The sequence below is a fragment of the Ovis aries genome, chromosome X (assembly GCF_016772045.2).
Source record: "Ovis aries strain OAR_USU_Benz2616 breed Rambouillet chromosome X, ARS-UI_Ramb_v3.0, whole genome shotgun sequence".
Classification (NCBI taxonomy): Eukaryota; Metazoa; Chordata; class Mammalia; order Artiodactyla; family Bovidae; genus Ovis; species Ovis aries.
Window position 1 is genome coordinate 54,217,215 of NC_056080.1, and position 11,517 is coordinate 54,228,731.

Here is an 11,517-nt window from a genome sequence, read left to right on the forward strand (position 1 = left end):
AAAGAATAATAATAATGGATTATCATCCAGTAAATAAAATAAGAATCTATAAGTCCATTAGAAAATAAGTGGTGGCTATTTTCATCATCATTTTTGTTACTGTCAAATATTTCCAACTGTCAGTAAGAGATACCTCTGGGTAAAACCTTAAGTTTACAGTAGTAGCCTTGTCAAGTCAAAGTCAACTCAACAGCATCACAGAACTTGCAAAAATAGAAGCATGAAGAATGATCCCAGAAGCATGGCTCAGGCCTTAGTGACTAATACCACTTCAGTATTAGAAAAAAAGAGCAAGTGAAGAGCACCAACTACTCCTACAGTTCTGCTTCTATATCCAGTAACTCCCTTATCCTGGTCCCAAGAGCACTGTGCTCTAAACAGTTATTTGTTTGCTTTATTCAGTAGACTGTGAACTGATAGATGTAACTTGTTTATGACTTATTCTTGGCACTTAAAACAGTGCCTGTCAGAAGACATTTGACAAGTATTTGCTGATTGAATGGATGGAAGTTTTGAGTAGTTTCACTATCTCATTATAATAAATAATGAGGGATAGAAACTAGGCTCAAAAAGATAGAGGGATATCCCCAAGGCCATATAACTAGTAAGAAATAGAGGTGGAATTCCATCCTGGTATGACTCTAGAAGCCTGATATCTTAGTTGCATTGGCCTCTTTGAACAGTGGGCCTTCCCAGAAAGATTATCTCGTCCAGTTTCCATGTTTCCCAGATTCAAATGGGATACCCACAGACACCAGACTGAATATCCAAGACTGGTTCAGGATCAGGTATTTAATTCAACAAATATTTATCAATCACTTGCTCTAGGCCTTTCTTGGCTCTGGGGACAGAGCTCTGAGCACAATAATCAAACCCTCTGTACTCATCAATATTTCATTCTCATGTGAAAAGACAATGAAGAAAGGGATAAATAAGATCTATGTGTGTACAGAAGACAGAGTGGATGTGGAGGTGAGAGAGAGCTTGCTGGGTTCAGAGAACCTGGAGTAGTTCATAATGGCCATAGGTAGAATGGGGTATGGGCTGGGGGTTGAAGTGGGAAACTTGAAAGCAGAATCCCACAAGAAAATGAATTACTTAATTTCCCTGAGATGAAGTGCTCTTTTCAAGAAAATGGGGATTTGACATCCAAGAAAATGCATGGAAATATCTAAGACTGAAATCTAAAACAGTAAAGTTATTGAGCAATAAAGACAATAATAATAGCTGGTTTGTTGGAATCTATGGTATGTAGCCTTTTAAGTTTGGCTTATTTCATGAAGTAATACTCATTTGAGATTCTTCCATGTCTTGAGAATCCCATGGACTGAGGAGCCTGATGGGCTACAGTCCAAAGGGTTGTAAAGAGTTGGACATGACAGAGTAGCTATGCACAAATGTATATATTTTGATGAGTTTGGACACATGAATAAACCTGTGATATCACCGGAATCAAGGTATTAAAGATCATATCTGTCACATCCAAAAATTTCCTTGTGCTGTTTTGTAAGATTTTTTGGTGTGTATAGGGTAGGAACACAACATGAGCGTATCCTCATATTTTAAAACACAATATTATATTGCTAACTATAGATACTATATTGAACAAAAGATCTCTTCTCATTGAGTTTTAAGAATTTTATGCACATTTTAGATAAAAATTCTTTATCAGATGTATCTTTTGCAAATATTTTCTCCTAGTCTGTGTCCTATCTCCTCATTCTCCTTATATTGTCTTTTGCACAGCCAGTGATTTTTATTTTAATAAAATCTAGCTTATCAATTATTTCTTTCAATTGTTTATCAATTATTTATTTCTTTTGTTCACCATCATACCCAAAATCCTCTGGATTTTCTCCTATGTTATATTCTAAGAGTATTATAGTTTTATATATTACATTTAGATCTGTGATCTATTTTGAGTAAATTTTTGTGAAGAGTGTAAATTCTGTGTCCAGATTTATTTTTTCATGTTGTTGAAAAGACTATTATTCTTCTTCCATTAAGTTGTCTTTGCTGCCTTGAAGTTGACCTTTATTTACTCGTGAGAATCTATTTCTGGGCTTTCTATTCTCTTCCATTGCTCTATTTTGTCTATTCTTTCACTAGTACCACACTCTGTTGGTTAGTTTAGCTTTATGATAAGTCTTAAATTAGAATGATATCAATCCCCTGAATTTTTACTCCTCCTTAAATATTATGTTGGCTATTCTGGATATTTTCCCATTCCATATAAACTGGAATCTGTTAGTCAATAACCATAAAATAATTTGGTGCGATTTTTATTGGAATTATATTGAATCTTTAAGCCAAATTGAAAAGAGCTGACATCCTGACAGTATTGAGTCTTCTTATCCATGAACTTGGAACATCTTTTCATTTATTTAGTTCTTCTTTGATGTCTTTCATCAAAGCCTCATATTTTTCCTTATATAGGACTTGTACATATTTTTTTCTTTTTCAGTTCAGTTGCTCAGTAGTGTCCGACTCTTTGTGACCCCATGGACACACGCCAGGCTTCCCTGTCCATCACCAACTCCCGGAGCTTGCTCAAACTCATGTCCATTAAGTCGGTGATGCCATCCAACTATCTCAACCTCTGTCGTCCCCTTCTCCTCCTGCCTTCAATCTTTCCCAGTGTCAGAGTCTTTTCCTTTTTATTTTTTGGATGTTTATGGAAACTTTATTCATAATGTCAAAATTTGGAAGCAACTTAGTAAGTGAGTGGATAAATAAACAGTGGTACATCCAGAAAATGGAGTATGATTCAGGATTAAAAAGAAATGAGCTGTCAAGCCATTAAAAGATATGGAGGAAGTTTAAATGCATATTACTAAGTGAAAAGCCAATCTGAAAGGCTACATACTGTATGATTCCAACTATATGAAGTTCTGGAAAAGGCAAAACTATAGACAGTAAAAAGATCACTGTTTTCCAGGGTTTAGTGGGAAAGGAGGGATAAATAGGACAAACACAGGAGAATTTTAGGGTAGTGAAATTTTCTGTATGACACTAATGAGTCAGTTCTTCGCATCAGGTGGCCAAAGTATTGGAGTTTCAGCTTCAGCATCGGTCCTTCCAATGGATATTCAGGACTGATTTCCTTTAGGATTAACTGGTTTGGTCTTACAATCCAAGGGACTCTTAAGAGACTTCTCCAACACCACAGTTCAAAAGCATCAATTCTTCAGCTCTCAGCTTTCTTTATAGTACAACTTTCACATCCATACATGACTACTGAAAAAAAACATTGCTTTGACTAGATGGACCTTTGACGGCAAAGTTATGTCTCTGCTTTTCAGTATGCTGTCTAGGTTGGTTATAGCTTTTCTTCCAAGGAGGAAGCGTCTTTTAATTTCATGGCTGCAGTCACCATCTGCAGTGATTTTGAAGCAGAAGAAAATACAGTCTCTCACTGTTTCCATTGTATATTTTTAGATTTATGTATAAATCTACATGTTATGACCAACCTAGACAGCATATTAAAAAGCAGAGACATTACTTTGTCAACAAAGGTCTGTCTAGTCAAGGCTGTGGTTTTCCAGTAGTCATATATGGATATGAGAGTTGGACTATAAAGAAAGCTGAGTACCAAAGAATTGATACTTTTGAACTGTGGCGTTGGAGAAGACTCTTGAGAGTCCCTGGGACTGCAAGGAGATCCAATCAGTCCATCCTAAAGGAAATCATTCCTGGGTGTTCATTGGAAGGACTGATGTTGAAGCTGAAATTCCAATACTTTGGCCACCTGATGCCAAGAGCCGTCTCACAGAAAAACCCTCAGATACTGGGAAAGACAGAAGGCAGGAGGAGAAGGGGATGACAGAGGATGAGATGGCTGGATGGCATCACTGACTCAATGGACATGAGTTTGGGTAAACTCCAGGAGTTGGTGATGGACAGGGAGGCCTGGTGTGCTGTGGTTTATGGGGTCGCAAATAGTTAGACATGACTGAGCAACTGAACTGAACTATATATATATAAATATATATAGTTATATATATATATATAATATATAACTTTATTATATAAAATATATACATATTTGTTAGATTTATATATAAGTATTTCATTTGTGTGCTAATATAGATAGCATTGTGTTAATTTCAATTATACTTGCTCATTACTTCCATATAGGAAAATAATTGACTTTGGCATATTAACCCTTGCTTATTAGTTCCAGGCATGGAACTAATGAACCTCCTTATTAGAGGATTTTTGGTGATTCTTTCAGATTTTTCTACATAGCTGATTATATCTTTTGACAACAAAGATAGTTTTCTTTCTTTCTTCCCAATTTCTATATACATTTTTCCCCCTTTCTTGTCTAATTGTATTAGCTAGGACTTTGAGTACAGTGTTGAAAAGTAGTGGTGAGAGGGGACTTCCTTGCCTTGTTCCTAATATTAGCAGGAAAACTTGTACTTTCTTACCATTAAGTATGATATTAGCTATATGGTTTTTGTACATGTTTTTTTTTTAATCAAGTTGAGGAAGGGCCCCTCTATTCCTGGTTCCTGAGACTTTTTAGCATGATTGTGTGTTGGACTTAGATAGTTTTTCTGCATCTATTGATGTAGTCAAACAATTTTTCATTTGCCTATTGAGTTTTGAATGTTGAACCAGTCTAACATGCCTAGGATAAATTCCACATGATTGTGGTATATAATTCTTTTTTTTTAATTTTTATTTTTACTTTACTTTACAATACTGTATTGGTTTTGCCATACATGACATGAATCCACCACGGGTGTACATGCGATCCCAAACATGAACGCCCCTCCCACCTCCCTCCCCACAACATCCCTCTGGGTCATCCCCGTGCACCAGCCCCAAGCATGCTGTATCCTGCATTGGACATAGACTGGTGATTTTTTTCATACATTGTTGGGTTTGCTTTGCTAATACTTTTCTGAGAATTTTTGTATTTATATTCCTGAGAGATATTTGTTGTTGTTGTTTAGTCATCAAGCCATATCCAACTCTTTCTGACTCTATGGACTGCAGCACTCCAGGCTTCCCTGTCCTCTACTATCTCCTGCAGTTTGCTCAAACTCATGTTCCTGAGTCAGTGATGCTATCTAACCATTTCACCCTCTGTCGCCCTCTTCTCCTGCCCTCAATCTTTCCCAGCATCAGAGTCAGTTCTTCGCATCAGGTGGTCAAAGTATTGGAGCTTCAGCTTCAGCATCAATTCTTCCGATGAATATTCAGGACTGATTTCATTTAGGATTGACTGGTTTTATCTCCTTGCAGTCCAAGGGACTTTCAAGAGTCTTCTTAAGAGAGATATTGGTCTATAGTTTTCTTTTCTCCTTTAGTGTCTGTATAGTTTTAATATTAGGGTAATGCTGGCCTCACAGATGGATTAGGAATATTCCCTCAGTTTCTGTCTTCTGGAAGAGATTATACAGAACTGATATAATCACATCCTTAAATGTTTGGTAGATTTCACAAATGAACCTATCTGGGCCTGTCACTTTCCATTTTGGAAGGTTATGAATTATTCATTCAATTTTTTATTGATTTTATTGATGGAGGCCTATTTAAATTATTTCTTCTTGTGTGAGTTTTGGCAGATTATGTCTTTCAAGGAATTGGACCATTTTATCTAGATTATCAAATTTGTAGACTTAGAGTTATTCTTAATATTACTTTCAATTTTCTTTTATTTATTTATTTGGCTGCATCAGGTTTTAGTTGTAGCACAGGGATCTTTGTTGTCTCATGTGGACTCTTTTTCACTGCAGCCTTTGGACTTTCTAAGTTTAGTGTGCAGGCTTAGTTGTTCCAAGGCATGTGGGATCTTAGTTCCCTGACCAGGGATTGAACACATATACCATGCATTGCAAGGCGGATTCTTAACCACTGGCCCACCATGGAGGTCCCTTGATTTTATTTTCAGTGTTCATGGAACTTGTTGCAAAATAGTGGGGAACTATTCAATGGGGAAACCTGACAAACTCTACCTTAGCGAAGTAATTGAGGTGAACTTTTTCAGTTATAAATCAAGTTGATAGGACATATCCATTGCCAGGAGAAATATCAACAACCTCAGATATGTAGATGATACCACCCTAATGGCAGAAAGTGAAGAGGAGCTAAAGAGACTCCTGATGAAGGTGAAAGAGAAGAGTGAAAAAGCTGGCTTAAAACTAAACAATTAACTCAAAAAATTAAGACCATGGCATCTGGCCCCATCACTTCATGGAAAATAGATGGGGAAAAATGGAAACATGAGAGACTTTATTTTCTTGGGCTCCAAAATCACTGCATATGGTGACTGCAGCCATGAAATTAAAATAAGTTTGCTACTTGGAAGAAAATCTATGACAAACCTGGACAGTATATTAAAAAGCAGAGACATCACTTTGCCGTCAAAGGTCCATCTAGTCAAAGCTATGGTTTTTTCCAGTAGTCATGTACAGACGTGAGAATTGGATCACAAAGAAAGCTGAGCACTGAAGAGTTGATGCTTTTGTATTGTGGTGCTGGAGAAGACTCTTGACAGTCCCTTGGAGTGCAAGGAGATCAAACCAGTCCATCCTAAAGGGAATCAGTCCTGAATACTCATTGGAAGTACTGGTGCTGAAGCTTAAGCTCCAGTACTTTGGCCACACGGTGCAAAGAACTGACTCATTGGAAAAGACTGATGCTGGGAAAGATTGAAGGCAGGAGGAGAAGGGGACAACAGAGGATGAGATGGTTGGATGGCATCACTGACTCAATGGACATCAGTTTGAGCAAGCTCTGGGAGTTGGTGATGAACAGGGAAGCCTGGTGTGCTGCAGTCCATGGGGTTACAAGAGTCGGACATGACTGAGTAATTGTACTAAAAGAAAGTCAACCCTGAATATTCATTGGAAGGACCAATGTTGAAAATGAAGCTCCAATATTTTGGCCACCTAATGCAAAGAGCCAGCTGATTGGAAAATACCCTGATGCTAGGAAAGATTGAAGGCAAAAGGAGAAGGGAGCAGCAGAGGATGAGATGGTTACATAGTATCACCAGCTCAATGGACCTGAATTTGAGCAAATCCTGGAGATAGTGAAGGACAGGAAAGCCTGGCATGCTGCAATCCATGGATTTGCAGAGAGTTGTACATGACTTAGCTACTGAACAACTACAACAGTACATATATAAAAAGTACATTAAAGAATTACCATCATGTTTGCTATTGCTATTCCTTACAAACTACCACAAACTTGATGTTCTAAAACAAAATCTATTTATTATCTCAGTTTTCATAGTCACAAGTCTTGAAACAGTATGGCGTAAATGGGTTCTCTGAGATCAGAGATCAAAGTGCAGGTAAGGCCACATTCCTTTCTGGAGGCTGTGGAAGAAGAATCCACTTCTAAGCTCATTTAGGTTGTTGGCAGAATTTAATTTCTTGTGGTTGTAGAACTGGGGTTCCCATTTCTCACTAGCTGTCAGCCAGGGTCCTTTCTCCAAGGATCTTCAAACTGCCTACATTCCTTTTCACATGAACCCCTTCATCTTAAAACATCAACAGCCTATTGAGTCTTCATGTTTTATATCTTTCTGATTTTCTTTTCTGTTCCCACCGTGGACTTTTAAGGGCTTTTGTTTTTACAGTAGTATTACCTGAAAAATCCAGGATAGTCACTCTATCTTAAGGTCAACTGCTTAGTAACTTTAATTATATTTGCAAAGTCCATTTTGTTATGTGATACAACATATGTATAGAAATGAATAACACTAAGGCGTGCTGTGATTCATGGGTTGGACATGACTGAGCGAATAAACTGAAACTGAAGGAGTGAAGATTATGGTGTCCAATTCTGCCTCACATAGTCAGCAAAATATTAATTGCTGTCACCTCAAGATAGAGAAACTTCAAAGCAGAAAAGTAATTTGAAGTGATCTTTTCTTTTATTCACATGCATTCCTGAGTTATTTGAATTTTGAAAATAATTCATATGTACTAATTATAATCGGGGTGGGAGGGAGCTATTTATTCCATAGTGAAATAAAGTACATCAGTGTAAGAGGCCTGGCTCTTCATTAGGGACTGGTATTTGGTGGTGGGGATAGGAATTTTACAGCTATTCAGTAGCCTTACACATAAAGTATATGTTATCCCACTCTGTAAATCCCTTGCTTAAGATTATTCAATTGCTTTTCTTACTTTCACAGTCAGGGAAATGGTAAGATCCATTTTTGTGAATTAAAGACTAGGTGGGGATCTGTATATCACTCCATTCCAGGTGCCCAAGGTGGTGTATTAAGCCTTTGTAGCAGGTTGCAGGGCTTGAATTTTCCAGGCCACTTCCAAGAGATCATTTCAACAGTCTTGTGGAGATAAGCAACCCAGAAAAGCCCATGTTTTTCACAGGCCTTTGAAGGAATATGGGGGGAGTAGCTCCCAAGTATCATGTGTCTGGTTAATAGGCCGGTATATTTCCTTCCCTGGCCACTCTCAGGCCCATCCAGGTGAAGAGGAGAGCAACCCCACATGTTTGATGATATTTTCAATGTTAGAGGTAAGCATTTCTGGGAATCCAGTCTTCCAGGTCAAAATTATTTCTGCTTTCCAATAAGAAAGCAGTATAAATGAGATCCTCAGGGAATGAAGCAAATTCTACATGTCCTTTTTGATGACTGGTGAGATGACTGACTTCAGTACTTTCTGTGGAGGAAGGGGAGAGTCTTATGTTCCACTAAGAACTTCATGGAGTTGACAGGATGAAGGTTACCATCAAATTCTGAGCTCAGCAATGTACAGGGATGGGCAGAGTCTGAAATGTAGCCAGGGCCATTCTTGGCCACAGCTGAGCACAGGCTGCACAGAAGACCTCTTTTTTGAGCAAGGTGAGTCTGTTTGTGAATTTTCCCAATATGGGAGGGGCCTACTGCAGGCCTTCTTTTTGATATAGGGTAGAATATAACTCCATAAAAGAAAAATGGAAAAAGAAATGTTGATATTTATCTATACTTACACTTCTAAACATCTAGCTCTACAGGGAGGATAGGCTGAAGTGTTTGTAGTTGTTACCTCTGGCAGTGGTGCTGGGGGTCAGGGGAATATGAAAGAGATCCTCCTCATTGAACGCTAATTTTTGCCATCTGAAATTTTAACAGGTGTTTGTATTATGGAAGAAAGTGGCCATGGTATTAATGTCAAGGCTTAGCAGCCTATCCCTTGGTTTTGTGGGGCCTGCCCCTCTCCCTTGGTCTGTGGTCATGACCAGAGTCTTGACAGTTGTCTCCCAACCTTTGGTGGGCCTTTCAGTCCCAGGCTCAGTAGCCTCTGCTGTTCCAAATATTGTTTGCTCCTTCAAATGGCAAGTTCTCCATGGAGCCTGCCACACGAACTGAGAGCTTAAGGTAATTAAATGAGATCTGTCATCTTACAGAAAATAAAAAGCAATTCAAACTTACCATACAGGAAGGCATCAGGAGATTGTTCGTCATGCTTCAAGAAGGTGTGATGAGCAGGGAAGTCTAGAGGGAATCCCTGACAGGCACCAGTTGAGTTGCTCACTGTGCAGAAATAAAATAGTGAGTGATTCATACCTGAATTTCAATGATCTACTTTGGCCACTCTTAGGTTTCAGAAAGGACCTTCATCAAAAGTTGATATATTTCTAATATGTGGCTCAGATATCCCCCTCATTGTCCTTTCTCTAGTTTTTCTTTTTGCTGGGCATCCTGGCCTTGTCCAAAAGTTCCAAACTCAAAGTCATGTTTCAGGTTGCTGAGCAGAACAGTAACAACAACAAAGCCCCAAATTGAGATGATTTTGGAGGTACTTCCAATATATTTAATTGGGCTAAAGCCTACCATTGTTTCCCAAATATATACTAGCCTACTTGTAAAAGAAAATATACAAAAGCATACATATTACATGGACATGAAATTATTTTTATTGTAAGATATATATACACACATGTCTTCATATATGTCAAGAAATAGAACATTAGAGTCTCCCAGATGTTTCCTGCATTTCTTTCCCACTCATGAAATCTAAGTGTTCATTTTTACGGATAGCCCTAAATATGTATCAGGAAATTGCAATATATGATATAAAATGTTTGCATTCAAAATAATAATTATAAAGCATACACTTGTGTAATGATAACCTAATTTAAAGACCACTTCATGTAATTTATAAACCCTTAGTGTGCCCCTTCTCAAATACACCCCCACTCAATGTACACCTTTCCTGACCTTTGTAAAAATCTTTACCTTGTATTTATTGATACTTCTACCATATTTGCATACACCCCTTCACACTATAGTTTCCTGTTCTTAAACCCTTTAATATGCAGTCATACTCTGTTTAGTCCTTTTGACTTATTAATTTTTCTCACTCTAATGAAAGTTGTTTATCTTGATGCTAGTAACTGTAGTTTCCTTATTTGTTATTGCTGCAGAAATACCATTCTATAAATTCTAACATATATGCACCAGTTCTAATAATGAGGAGCATTTGTGTTATTTCCAGTTTGGGAGTATTAGGAATAATGATGCTATGAATAGCATAAAATAACTTTACAGTAAAGGAACCCTCAGAGATATTTGACAGTTTATTTCTCAGAATTTCTACTGTCTTAAATGACAGCCTTAATATTAATATTTTTTTAAAAAAATTATACATGTATAACCAAAAGTAAGAGAGTTTTTAACTTTTGACAAAAATGTCTAACATTCACAGAACAATCATAATTTTTCCTATTGATTATTACAGTTGCTTTGCTTGCTTTCAGCTTTTATGGTGCTCAACTACCACGCAAAGTAAAGACTGCCTGTACTATTGAACATCTTCCTACATTTTTCTACCTCTTTGGTATTCTTCACCAACTGCATTACTGCATGATATTTAAAATTGCCTTCTCAAATGCCACATACAGTGATTGTTGGTATTTTTGTTTGTGATAATATTGAATCTTTAAAATGATCCAGAGAGAACTAATGTCTTTACCATATTGAGTTTCTCAGTGAACATAGTACATTTCTCTATTTGTTGAATGAATATTATCTGTATTAGTTTTCAGTTTAGATTGCAGTAACAAGATATCACAGACTGAGTTGTTGAAATAGCAGGACTTTATTGTCTCATGATTCTGAAGGCTAGAAGTTCAAGATAAAGGTACCAGCAGGTGCTTCTTTTTGAAGGCTATGAGGGAGAATCTGTCCCATGCCTTTCTCCTAGCCTCTGGTATTTCCATATCTTGTGGAAGCATAACTCCATTTCTTACTTGGCATCCCCTCTGGGTATGAATATCTCCATTTTGTAAGGACACCAGTCATAGTAGATTAGGGGTCCACCTTACTCTGATCTAATTCCAAAGCTATTCTCACATTTTTAGGCATTTGTTACATCAGCAGCATACTTCGTGGTACCAAAATCTGTATTACATTTGTAGACTTCTATAACAAAATTGTTATTGTTGTTCATTACCTCAGTCGTGTCCTACTCTTTGTGACCCTGTGGAATGAAGCACACCAGATTTCCCTGTCCTTCACTATCTCCCAGGGTTTGCTCAAAC